The sequence below is a fragment of the Lepidochelys kempii genome, chromosome 6, assembly GCF_965140285.1.
Source record: "Lepidochelys kempii isolate rLepKem1 chromosome 6, rLepKem1.hap1, whole genome shotgun sequence".
In the NCBI taxonomy this organism is placed as follows: domain Eukaryota; kingdom Metazoa; phylum Chordata; order Testudines; family Cheloniidae; genus Lepidochelys; species Lepidochelys kempii.
Window position 1 is genome coordinate 87,112,340 of NC_136385.1, and position 12,479 is coordinate 87,124,818.

Here is a 12,479-nt window from a genome sequence, read left to right on the forward strand (position 1 = left end):
TTAAAATAATCAATTTAGTTATACTGGTGCAATTTAGTTATACTGGTGCTTGTGTGGTCATAATTAAACCAGTTTATAACAGCCTTATATCAATTTAGTTATGAATTAAGCCAAATCAATGTCAGTTGTAAACTGATATGTGTGTCCACACAGGATATTATGCTTAACTAAATCAATTTTAAAAATAATTTAAGTTAAACCAGTGCAAGTTTTCTGTGTAGACCGGTGCTTAACATTAATTGGGAATTGATTCCTTCTGTCTGATGGAGTGATTTGCGTGGGCTAGAACCCTGACTATTGTGTGTCTAATTAGTGGTATTATTGTGCACTTGTCTCACAAAAAGGAGGTCTGGTTTTGAAGCCTCTAGGATACATGGTGTAACACTCACTCTTTCTACAGCGCTGCCAATACCAGATATCCAGCACTATCAGATTTATTCAGTATTTTCTTTAATGTGAAATATAGTACTATTAATTCCCTTTAGACAGTGGAAGTCAGCATCAAAGCAGGAACCTCCATTTCATGTCGTAAGTATTTTCTCTTAAACATACACATTCCAAAGCTGTTGCAAACAATAGAAGAAAGAGAAGAAACACTCATTAATGTGTTTTAGCTTTTAGACAAAACAAGAGTACAATGAGCAGTATGGATGAAATAGTCATTTGGTATAAAATCCAGTAGGGGCAAATGCTACCCCTATGCACTCAAATGTAATGTTAAAACTACTCCATGGTTTATTATAAAAGATCTTTATTTCCCCACCTAAAACCATAATAGGCCAAAATCAATGGGATGACTGGATTAGTATCTTGTAAACGGACAACTCAATCATATATTTAAAAACACATTCTGGGCAAAATGTTTAAGAAGACAGGCTGGCTTTGGATATGTCCAAATGGTACCTAAGTGTCAAAAGACAGAACCAGGGGTATGGTCTCACCCCAAAGTGTCAAAGTCCAATTTTCAAGACCTACAAACCATGATATGGCATTTCAGGAGGGCAACTAAGATACAATGGGAGATGTTTGCATAGTTCCTATTATAGATGCTATTAAAAATGATACCACCTGAACTTTATCATTGCACAGAAGAATCAAGTCTTGAGGGCAAGCTATGTTTGTACAACTCAGAAACAGATAAAATGTTTTCAGCCATATCCTCACCCCTGCTCCAGCTGACAAAGCAACTCCAAAGACACTTAATTGGCTGGTCCTTTAAGGATTCCCACCTCCATTGGGTATCTCTGGGGGTTTAGAGCCACCACAGCAGTTCCTACGTCACTCCACCCTTGGATATTGGCTCAAGGGCCATGTCCAGGGAAAAGGGGATGTGACAGGGTGTCCCTATGCTCTTGTGATCCCTGGCTCTTGGAACACCTCTTGGACCATGAGTGGCTAGCGTACATTTTTTTAAAATATCCTAGTTAAATTATACGCCTGTTTTCTTCCACGTGCTATTCTAAAAATCTTTAAATTGTTTGTGTTTAGAAGTACATCAGCTGTTAGATTTTTATGTCAATGAATAAGGTATAATTCAACCATGTGTGATTTTCCTTGATCCCTCATGAGCAGAGACAGTCTTATAGCTTGTTTTATACCAAGATGCTCCCAAACTTACCTTAAATGTGAATATAATGGGAACTGGTGGAGTTCTGAAAAGAAACAAGGAGAAAAAATTATTGTTATGCTAGAAGTTGTTAATGGCTGCCATCAAAATGATCTTTGATCTATAAACAATCACAGTCATAGTTAAAGCCAAGGGGTGTGTTAATCACCCTTCCTTCAGGCTCAATGGACGAACCAAGGAAAATATAACCCTTTATGCAATGATAGCTGGAAACAATAGGAGGCTACTGCCTAAAGCACTGGGCCACATGCCAAAGCCTAAGCAAGAATTATTCTCCGGAGATTAAGAGGGTTTTCCCAGGGACTGGTTGCAAATACAAGGGTTAAGGGATTGATTGTTTGCAGTTGTGTGTGTGCAGTCCCTGAATGACAAGGGAAACAGACAGCTTCTTAGGTACAGAACTGATTGGAGGGGCAGACGTAGAAATTGTGAGCAAGTAAATGGCCTGCTGCTATTTGTTTCTACTGTGTTCAGGGAAACAGAACTTTGTGTACATTTTTGTAAACAAACAGTATTACACCAAAGCATATATATGACTGGTATCATCCATTTTTCCTCCTAACAAAAGTAATCCTGCAAGGCCCTGAATATTGGCTACCCACTCTGGCTAGAGGGACAACATCATTTTCCCCTTCTGTTATCAAGATACGTGGTTGGAGGAACATGCAATATGTGTTTAAGAGATATTAATGCCAGTTGTAAGGAAAAGATAGAACATTTCCCTCTTCTGCATCCTAATAAACTAAATTCATCTGGCAAGTTGCCAGTAAGAGGAAGGAGCATATGAACAGTACAAAAACGTACGTAAAATGAATAACCAGAATCTATTTATTAAGTTAAATAGTAAGATTCTCGCTAATATAAGACGAAGCAGCACAAAAGCATAGCATTCACTTAACAAAATTAAGTTTAAGGTTAACCCCACGATACTCATACGGCTAGCTGGGAAGGGGGCACGGCGAGGTCACCTGGGAGACGTGTTGATTTCAGCTAGAGTTTAAAGTTGTTCCCCTGGCACAAATGGTACGACTTACCACTTTCCCTGTCCCTGTGGGTGGATGAAGCCCTGTAGCAAGAAAGGATTCTGGTCAGCAGAACATTTTGAAAGTTCAGGTGGTGAGAAGGCTGAAAATGTGAATGTGATGGCCATATTACAAAAAAATGACATAGGCATCTCCTCAAAGGTATTAAGTTTATCATTTCCCACAAATTTGCTATATCTCTTTACCACTATAGGTGAACTCCATCCCTGTGCAGAGCACAAGCACAGGGGCTCTGCACCACTTAAATTCCACTTACTCCCTATTTTGAGGAACTTAAGTTGTATATTGCATTTTGCTGGCCCTCTGCACAATGTTAAATTCACCTTATTTCCCAAAACCTCATTCAATAGATGCTTAGCTTTAGAACTGATTTCTGTATAAGTGGTAATTCTTTTTGCTATTAATACTACCTTTTAAACTTGTGGTTTGTTTACACCTTCCAGTTTGTTACAATTTCCTAGTTCCAAAATTTTGGGGTCATTAGGAAAGTCAATTCCAATAATAATAATAATAATAATAATAATAATAAATAATAATAATGTAGTTAAATATAAATCAGAAAACTGACTTAATTATGTTTTGGCCTATCTTATCTAGTTTACTTAAAGAATACAGTACAGTACATCAAAAGTTTTCAGCAATGCAAACTATTTCGACATCTGTTATAACAAGTAGATAGAAAAGGTTTCGGGGGTATATGCTATATTTATGTGAGTGAATGAGTGAGAATGTTATTGAGCATGTCTTGTAATAGCAGATGCCCTTGAGAACTCTGTCACAACAAAAAAGGGTTTATTGTTCATATTCAAATAGTTATAAGAACATAAGAATGGCCATATGGGTCAGACCAATGATCCATCTAGTCCAATATCCTGTCTTCCATCAGTGGCCAGTGCCAGATGCTTCAGGGGGAATGAACAGAATGGGTCAATTATCAAGTGATCCATCCCCTATTGCCCAGTCCCAGCTTTTGGCAGTCAGAGGTTTACATACACCCAAAGCATGGGGTTGCATCCCTGATCCTCTTTGCTAATAGCCATTGATGGACGTATCCTCCATGAATTTATCTAATCCTTTTTTGAACCAAGTTATACTTTTGACCTTCATAACATCCACTGGCAACGAGTTCCACAGATTGACTGTTGTGTGAAGTACTTCCTTATGTTAGTTTTAAACCTGCTGCCTATTAATTTCATTGAGTGCCCCCTGGTTCTTGTGTTATGTGAAGGAGTAAATAAAACCTCCCTATTCACTTTCTCCACATCATTCATGGCTTTATAGAGCTGTCTCCTATCTCCCCCCCCCTCCCCCGGCATCTCTTTTCTAAGATGAACATCCCCAGTCTTTTTAATCTCTCCTCATATGGAAGCTGTTCCATAGCCTTAATCATTTTTGTTGCCCTTCTCTACCTTTTCCAATTCCAATGTCTTTTTTGAGATGGTGCAACCAGAACTGTATGAACTCTTCAAGGTATGGGAGTACCATGGATTTATATAGTGGGATTATGATTTTTTTTTATTTTAGTATATATTCCGTTCCTCATTGTTAGCTTTGTGACTGCTATTGCACACTGAGCACATGTTTTCAGAGAACTATCCACAATGTCTCTAAGATCTCTTTTTTGAGTGGTAATAGTTAATTTAGACCCCATCATTTTGTACTTATAGTTGGGATTCTGTTTTCCAATGTACATTACTTTGCATTTATCAACATTGAATTTCTTCTGCCATTTTGTTGTCCAGTCACCCCGTTTTTGTGAGATCCCTTTGTAACTCTTTGCGGTCACCTTTGAACTTAACTATCTTGAGTAATTTTGTATCATCTGCAAATTTGGCCACCTCACTATTCACCCTCTTTTCCAGGTCACTTATGAATATGTTGAACAGTACAGATACCAGTACAGATCCCTGCAGGACCCCACTATTTACCTCTCTCCATTGTGAAAACTGACCATGTATTCCTATCCTTTGTTTCCTGTCTTTTAACAAGTTATTGATCCGTGAGAGGACCTTCCCTCTTTTCCCATGATTATTACTTTACTTAAGAGCTTTTGGTGTGGAACCTTGTTGAAGGCTTTCTGAAAGTCCATGTTCACTATATCAACTGGATCACCTTTGTCCAAGTACTTGTTGACTTCCTCAAAGAATTCTAATAGATGGTAAGGATGATTTCCCTTTACAAAAGCCATGTTGATTCTTCCCCAACATATCGTGTTCATGTGTGTGTGTGATCATTCTGTTCTTTATTATAGTTTCATCCAATTTGCCTGGTACTGAAATTAGGCTTACCAACCTGGAATTGCCAGGATTGCCTCAGGAGCCTTTTTAAAAAATCAGCATCACATTAGCTATCTGCCAGTCATCTGATACAGAGGCTGATTTAAGAGATAAATTACATACCCCAGTTAGTAGTTCTGCAATTTCATATCTAAGTTCCTTCTAAACTCTTGGGTGAATACGATCTGGTCCTGATGACTTATTTTACTGTTTAATTTATCAATTTGTTTCAAAATCTTCTCTACTAACTGAGGTCAATTCCTCAGATTTGTCATGTAAAAAGAATGGCTCAGATGTCGGAATCTCTCTCACAACCTCTACAGTGAAGACTGATTAAAAGAATTAATTTTGCTTCTACAAGTTGTCTTCTTTGAGTGCTCCTTTAGCATTTGGTTCATTCAGTAGTCCCACCGACTGTTTGGCATGCTTCCTGCTTATGATGTACTTAAAAAAAATTTAGCTGTTAGTTTTTATGTCTTTTGCTATTTACTCTTCAATTTCTTTTTTGGCCTGCCTAATTATACTTTTACTTTTTGCTAGCCAGAGTTTATGTTCCTTTCTATTTTGCTCAGTAGGATATGACTTCCAATTCTTAAAGGATGTTTTTTTGCCCCTAAATGCCTTTTTTACTCTGCTGTTTATCCATGGTGGCATTTTTATTTGGGGGTATACATTTCATTTGAGCCTATATTATGGTGTTTTTAAATAGTTATCATGCAGCCTGCAGGCATTTTAAATACCCATTTTAAAATAATAGTGAGAATGGGTTTCAGACTCAGCCAAAATTCATCACTATTACAGATTGGGATATATGTCTATATCAATTTACACATTCCATTTTGATTTTGTGAACACCATGTCATAGTTCAACCTCCAATTTGAATGTAACCTTTATTGTGTCTTTGTAGCATTAACTTGACATCTAATGGACAGACTATGTCTGAAAAGCTGTGACAGAGCTATTGTGGGCCATCAACACTGAATGGTAATACCCTAGTGGACAACAGGGCCAATGACTTTGAATGACTCTATCCAGAAGCTGTGTGCGTGTCCATTTGTCTGTCCATTCTAGAAAATCCCCAGGAGAAGCAGAGGAGCAAGAAAAGGTGTCAGGCTGTCTTAAAAGAGAAATGCTCTCTACGCAAGAGAGCCATTTCATTGCCTGACAGAAGACCCAGCTAGAGAAAGTGGAGGCAGGAGGAACTTTGCCTTCCTTAAGGATGCTGACCAAACCCAGGAACTCAAAAAAGATGTTTGGATTGAGAGGGATTGACTTCAGAGTTTGTTTTCCAGAAATCTCTCTCTCTCTTGTGCTTTTAAGAGTAAGGTGTGTGTGTGTGTGTATCAAAGATTCATTTGCCACCCTGTGTTACTTGCTTTACTGCCATGTTGTACCTGTTGTATGTAAACAGAAAACACAGCCAGGTGGATGCTGGAGTGAACATGTCTAAGCAACTGGAGGGTCTCAGCAGAGCTGAGGCACTGACTCTGGACTATAGGCAAACAGACTCTGAGGTCCCACTGCTCAAAGAAGGCTGTCAGACATGAGGTCTACACCTGGGACTATGCTTCAGAGTATTAGAGCTAGGAACAAGTGATCAGTGGGGCTTATAAGCATGTGGGATTCAGTGGTTGGATCCAATCACAACTGACTGGAGTCTATCCAGAATGCAGGATTGGGACAGGTTGTGATAATCACTATTGAAGTTTCAGTTAATCTGATGATTCATTTACACCCACACAGATTGGGATTTCCCACTTCCTTACATGTCTCAGGCTCCCCTCACTTACCTCAGCTGTCTGCTGGGGATGGAAGTCTAGTGACATGTCACTCCTTCACTCCTGAGCCCATTCTTTTTTTTCCCTGATGATAGTTATTTTCAACTTTTTATTACATTTTAAAAATATCTATACAGAGGGAAAAAAATAATAAGCTACACATAGACTTCTCATAATATAGTAAACAATTTCTACCTAACCTTAGCTATACTTGAAACATTTAATTATATATAATATGAATGGTTAAAATCTAAATAAATTATTTATATTACAAAATTTACAAACAAAATTTGTTTATAAAAATCCAGTTAGTTAAAAAATATTTTAAAAGGTAAATAATGTAAGCAAAATTCAGAGAAAGGGATAGCGATGGGGAGGGAAGGTAGTAGGTAGAAAGGAGGGATAGGTGTGGGGGGCCCATGCATTTAATAAGATAATTCAGATACTTCCAGAAAAGCATCCCATATCTCTGAGAATTTTTCTTGAGTATTTCTTTTACGGTACACAATTCTTTCTATAGGGGCCAAGCTCACAATGTCTATGCTCCAGTCTTCAACTGTTGGTCGCTTTTAGGATTTCCATTTTTGTAGTACTAGTCTTTTTCATTCTGCTTGCTGCCTGAATAGTTGTAGAGAGGATGAGACTGTTACTTCATATGTGTCTTCTTAAATATTCCGTCACCTGCTTAGGTGATGATGATTCAGGACTTTTTGTATTGTAATCACAATGCATTCCATAGATAAGGGTTGCAGGCAGATACAAGCAGCATTCAAGAGGTTACAGTGTGTGTGCGGAGGGGAAAGGTAAACTGGAGATGTTAAATTCTGTTCCATTGAATTATGCGTGAGATGAAGAGACTGTGGAATTTTACGGTTAGTTCAACAGAAATGCTGTTTTTGAATTCCATAATACTTATTAATGCTCTATACCAGGTATGTGGGTGAAGAACTTGCAAGTGTGATGGATAGAGAAAATATTTGAGACTATTGCTCTAATGAGATCTTTGTTTTGCTGTCAATCTGTAATTTTCTATTATTGTCTTTTATTACTTGTACTGCTGAACTTCAACTTCAACCAAGAAGACATCCAGATCACAAGCCATAAGCTGAAGTCTGGGAAGACACAAGTAATATCACTTCTGAGATGCTTAAGGTAGGGTGATAGTATTACTGTACCATGATTGCATAGGCTCTTCCAGCTCTGACACACCAATCTCATTCCGGACAACTGGAAGTAGGGTGTTGTTCTGTGTACGTTCAAAATAGGTGATAAGATTGAATGCAGCAATTGTAGAGGTTTTGCACTATTGTTGGTTCCAGAGAAAGCCTTCACTTCTGTGTTAATGTCAAAAATCAACAATATACTTCAGAGCAAAGACTGGGACACTCAGTCTGGCTTTAGACCTGGTCATTCCCCTATAGACCAGTTCTTTACCTGGAGACAGCTTTTTGAGAAGATGGATGAATTTAATAATTCATGCGCAGCACTTTTTATAAACTTCATCAGACCATTGATTCAATGCATTAAGCACGTTTGTGGGGTCTGACAAGGTGACTTTGTATCCTTGGGAAGACAGCATAAATGACAAAAGAGCTTTATAATGGAACAGAAAGCTGTGTTTGAGTCAATGGTAAATACACTGTGTTTCCTACCTCCACAGGAGTTTGGGAAAGCTGTGTTTTGTCACCATCATTGTTCAATGTTGGCATCGACTGGTTGATGGATAAGCCAGAGGAGGTACCTTTTGGTGGCACTGGGTTGAACACAATTCTGTTTTGAGATCTCGACTATGCTGATGACATTGTCTTGTTGGCTCAGTTTGGTGAATTGCTGCAGTGGATGGCCAGTCTGGTCATGTTGGTCTGGTTATTAATCTGGATAAAACAAAGTCCTTGGCCATTACCATCAAGCAGCCTCCAGCTCCAGATTACGACCAGCTCAGTATCAACCTGTCCAGATGGGACATCAAGCAGGTGGCAATAGACAAATATTTGGGCAGAGTTGGAGGATGCTTGAAAGATGTGGACACTTATATAGCAGCAGTTGCCTTCTGCAGCCTCTCTGGGGAAATTGTGACGTCAAGTTTGCTATAAAGCTAAGGACCTAGAGAACCATGGTTATACCAACTCTGTTGTACAGCAGTGAAATGTGGGCACTGAGGAAGGCTGAAGAACATTGGATGTTTTTCGTTTTTCTCATCTTCATCAGTTGCTCCATATCAAGGGGCAGGAAAAGATCAAAAATTAGGATATCTTGAGCTGAACCTAGCAACTGCCTTCATCAGCTCTGGTTTGGTTTTGGCAGCTTTCTTGGTATGGACTTATTATTTGAAAGGAAGATGAACGAATTCTGAAGTGTGATTATCATCATGTGGGCACTGAAAACTTTATGGTGTGATCAGATTGCCAATGATGGACATAAACTGAATGTATAGCCAGATCACCTTCAGAACCTAGCCAGAGATCGATCTGGGTGCACTTGATCTGCAAGGAAACTACATCCCTTTGGGATCTTCCATGATGATGACTGCTGAACTACATCCTATTAAGCACTCCTTACTCAGGTGTTACTCAAAAAGACTTCCACTGAAGTCAGTGAAAGTTTTGTTTGAGCAAGAGATGCATGAGGATTGCTGGAAGAGTGGCCCCTAATGAGCAATATGCCAACAGAGAAGCTAGGTTCCTCCAAAGGAAATCTACTTTTTAAGATGTGCTATCATGAACATACCGACAGTGGACTGCTTTGGTGGGTGTAGGCTTTATCAGGCTTTAAGTACATTATGGGGCTGAATCTGGTCCCATTGAAATCAGTGATAGTTTTGCCACTATCTTCAATGGCAGCAAGATTGAGTCTTACATCCAGAAATACGAAAGCCTCAAACTAAAAAACAGTCATTCTGGATAGTAGATAGACAACAATGCTGGGGAAAAACTTCAGGACAAATCAGAAGAGTTGATCTCAACGTGACTGATTTAGAGACTTCAGTCATGAGGCTCTGTCTATTATGCAAAAATGAAACCAAAAAAACCCTTTATAGCTGCTGGCATCTAACTACAGGGTTCCTTATTTCCAGTTGAAGTCATGATTAGCACCTAACTTTGAAGGCAGTTCTGAGTCCCAACAGTACTTACTTTGCTTTAGCGATATTATCAGCTATAGCAAGGGAAATATCTGAATTTAGTTCTCAGCAGATGAATAAAGGGAGAATTGATTTTCAAATGTTTTATTGTATTATATGTTGGTTATTTTTATGTCTACACATATTATGTGATTTTAGGTGAATTGTGATGCTTTATATGCATAAATAAACTAAGATGTGGAAGGGAAGCCATTCACTGATGTGCAAATTATTCATGTCTTTGGCATTATTAACTTATACTGTCTAATTTGGAGGTGTAACTTGGTCTGCTGAATGATAGGAAAGAAACATCTCTCTCAATGAGTCAGTCCCTTTTATTTTCCATCAGACCTCACCCGTTTTTGGGAAAAACTGCCTTCCTGTTTCTCATTGCCCCATACAGATCTCCATGTGTGCGATGTTTCCTTTTTGGCATAGTTTCTGCATTTGTCATGGTACTGATACAGTAAAAAGTTGTTCTGAAGACTGGGTCTTGGTAAGGAAAACATCTAAGTGAAAATATTTTAAAATCACATAGAGGGCACATATCTCACTTATAAAACTGAAAATGCTGGTTTATGTTGCAATTTGGGTTACACAATCACATAGGGTTTTGTTTTTAAAAAGAAAGTAAAAATTATAGTGGGCCAGAGCCTCATCTGGTGTAAATCAACACAGTTCTATTGAATCTGATGAAGCTATGTCAATTTACACAAAATGAGGATCTGGTCCCCTGCATGTAGATGTCTTTTTCCCCCCTCACTCTATCAGTTAAGGAAAGGGTAATAATCAGCAAGCTGGAAGCAATTATGTGTGTGTATGGGAGGTGGGAGGTTAGTTTCATAATAATTAACTTGATTTTATTTCCTGAATAAAGCATTAGGAGAATGGAGCCTGCTGACTTGCTTGTTTTGTGAAAAAATAGTTGTTCAAATCTGTTTATAATAATTCATTTGGCAAACTATGGACAGACTCATCTCAGGCACACACTTCCCATTGATACTGGTGGAGTTCTGCTACTGATCTGGGCTGTAGGGGTGCAACATAGGGCAGAACTGGACCCAATTTGGCTCTCATTTACATTTGTGTAAATCTGCAGTAATTCTAACAAAATCAATGGAGTTATTCCTGATTTACACTGGTTTAACTGCAAGCAAAATTTGGCTGAGAGTGTTCAACTAAACATTTATAAGCTGCTTCTGGCAGCAAACAGGAATGGGGGAGGTGAAGAATATTCATAACAGATGCTTTGTGAGATTAGCAAAGACTTTCTTGTGACAATACAGTCTATTGGCACAGTCAGTCCTTTTGAGAGATGCTTTTTCTTTAAAAAAAAAAAATCTACTGATTTCCTCCCCCTCAATTTAATTCTTAGGGAATTCAATGGTGTTGAAAGGTGCTGATGGTCCTAGAGCCTGAAATTTTCAGTTTTGCACAAGTACAAGTGTCTAAACTATCCATATTGTCCTGCCTATGTACCTCAACACTGATCTAGAGTAAAATCTACTGACTGGCTTAGGGCAGATTATGGGATTTTAAGAATTCTAATAGATCTTTTTTTAAAATTTCTATAAACAAATATTTGGTAAAGTCCATTTTAATTATTGTAAGTTGTCCAGAGATTGAGATGGGAGCTAAAAGGTTGGAATAAATAAATACAACTGCAGTAAATCCAAAGGTCATGTAAATATAATTTGTTGTTTTAGCCCTTTCGGAAGATGTTTCTAACCATGTACATTACATTAACATCACAACCTAAACACACCTATTGGAATATAACTGTGTTTAAACACAGATAAGATTAAACTATGTGTTAGGGCTGGTCTATACACATTTTGTATCAATTTAATTTAGAAATGGATATTGTTAAATCAGTGCAACCCCCTAGTGTCAATAAAATCATTCTGGTATAAAGAAAGGTATTTTATATTACCACAGCTTGTTCCTGTACAGAAATTTGTTTCTATGCAGATATATAGTTCAGTGATACAAAAATTGAATGTAGACGGGTCCTTAAACACTAGCCAACACCTCATGAAAGACTGCAGAATGTTTGGCTTAGAAACTACTCTTCCTTTATGTCAAATTTTATAGGGCTCATCAACACTGGCAAAGAATTCTTTGGTGAAATTTGGCACACAAAAAAATAACTAATTAATTTCCCATTAATGTTGAATCCTCAATTTCATTTTCTGTAAAATTTCAATGTTTTTTTTAACAGAGCCAAACACGTAAAATCATGCCTCAAACCAGTTTCACCATGGCCAAACTACACGTAAAAGCATGGTGCAAACCAATTTCAGTATTATAAATTTGTGCTTGGGGAGTCTGGAAAAGGTTCAAAAGCTTAATGCTTTTATCCAAATCTATAGAAGACCCCACCAGCTCATGTGGCCCCTCTTTCACCACACAGTCCCACTCCAATCCTACCTGTTGTCTTTCTCTGGGAAAGATCAGGACGCCTACTATCTGCACAGTTGCCTTTGAGGGCTGGTGGAGAGGGTGAGTGAGACAGTCCCTAAAATTCTGCATTTTCTTAAGGTAGGAGATAATAAGTTGCTTTCTGCCCAATGCAACAGAGAGAAGTAAAGAGCTACTCCCCTTTTGCTGCCTTTTTTTTTTTTGGGTTCGGGGGG

At 38.2% G+C, this 12,479-nt stretch overlaps 1 long non-coding RNA gene across 1 annotated transcript in view; it reads right to left on the bottom strand.

Moving 5' to 3' along the window:
• Positions 1 to 482: 482 nt before the first annotated feature.
• The window catches only part of LOC140913155 (uncharacterized), a 39,593-nt gene continuing 27,596 nt past the window's right edge, over positions 483 to 12,479 (bottom strand). Inside the window, exons 2-4 of the long non-coding RNA XR_012159486.2 lie at positions 2,596 to 2,693; positions 1,619 to 1,652; positions 483 to 563 (exon numbers count right to left, since the gene is read on the bottom strand). This is a non-coding gene — a long non-coding RNA (uncharacterized LOC140913155). The remainder of the gene's footprint in view (positions 564 to 1,618; positions 1,653 to 2,595; positions 2,694 to 12,479) is intronic.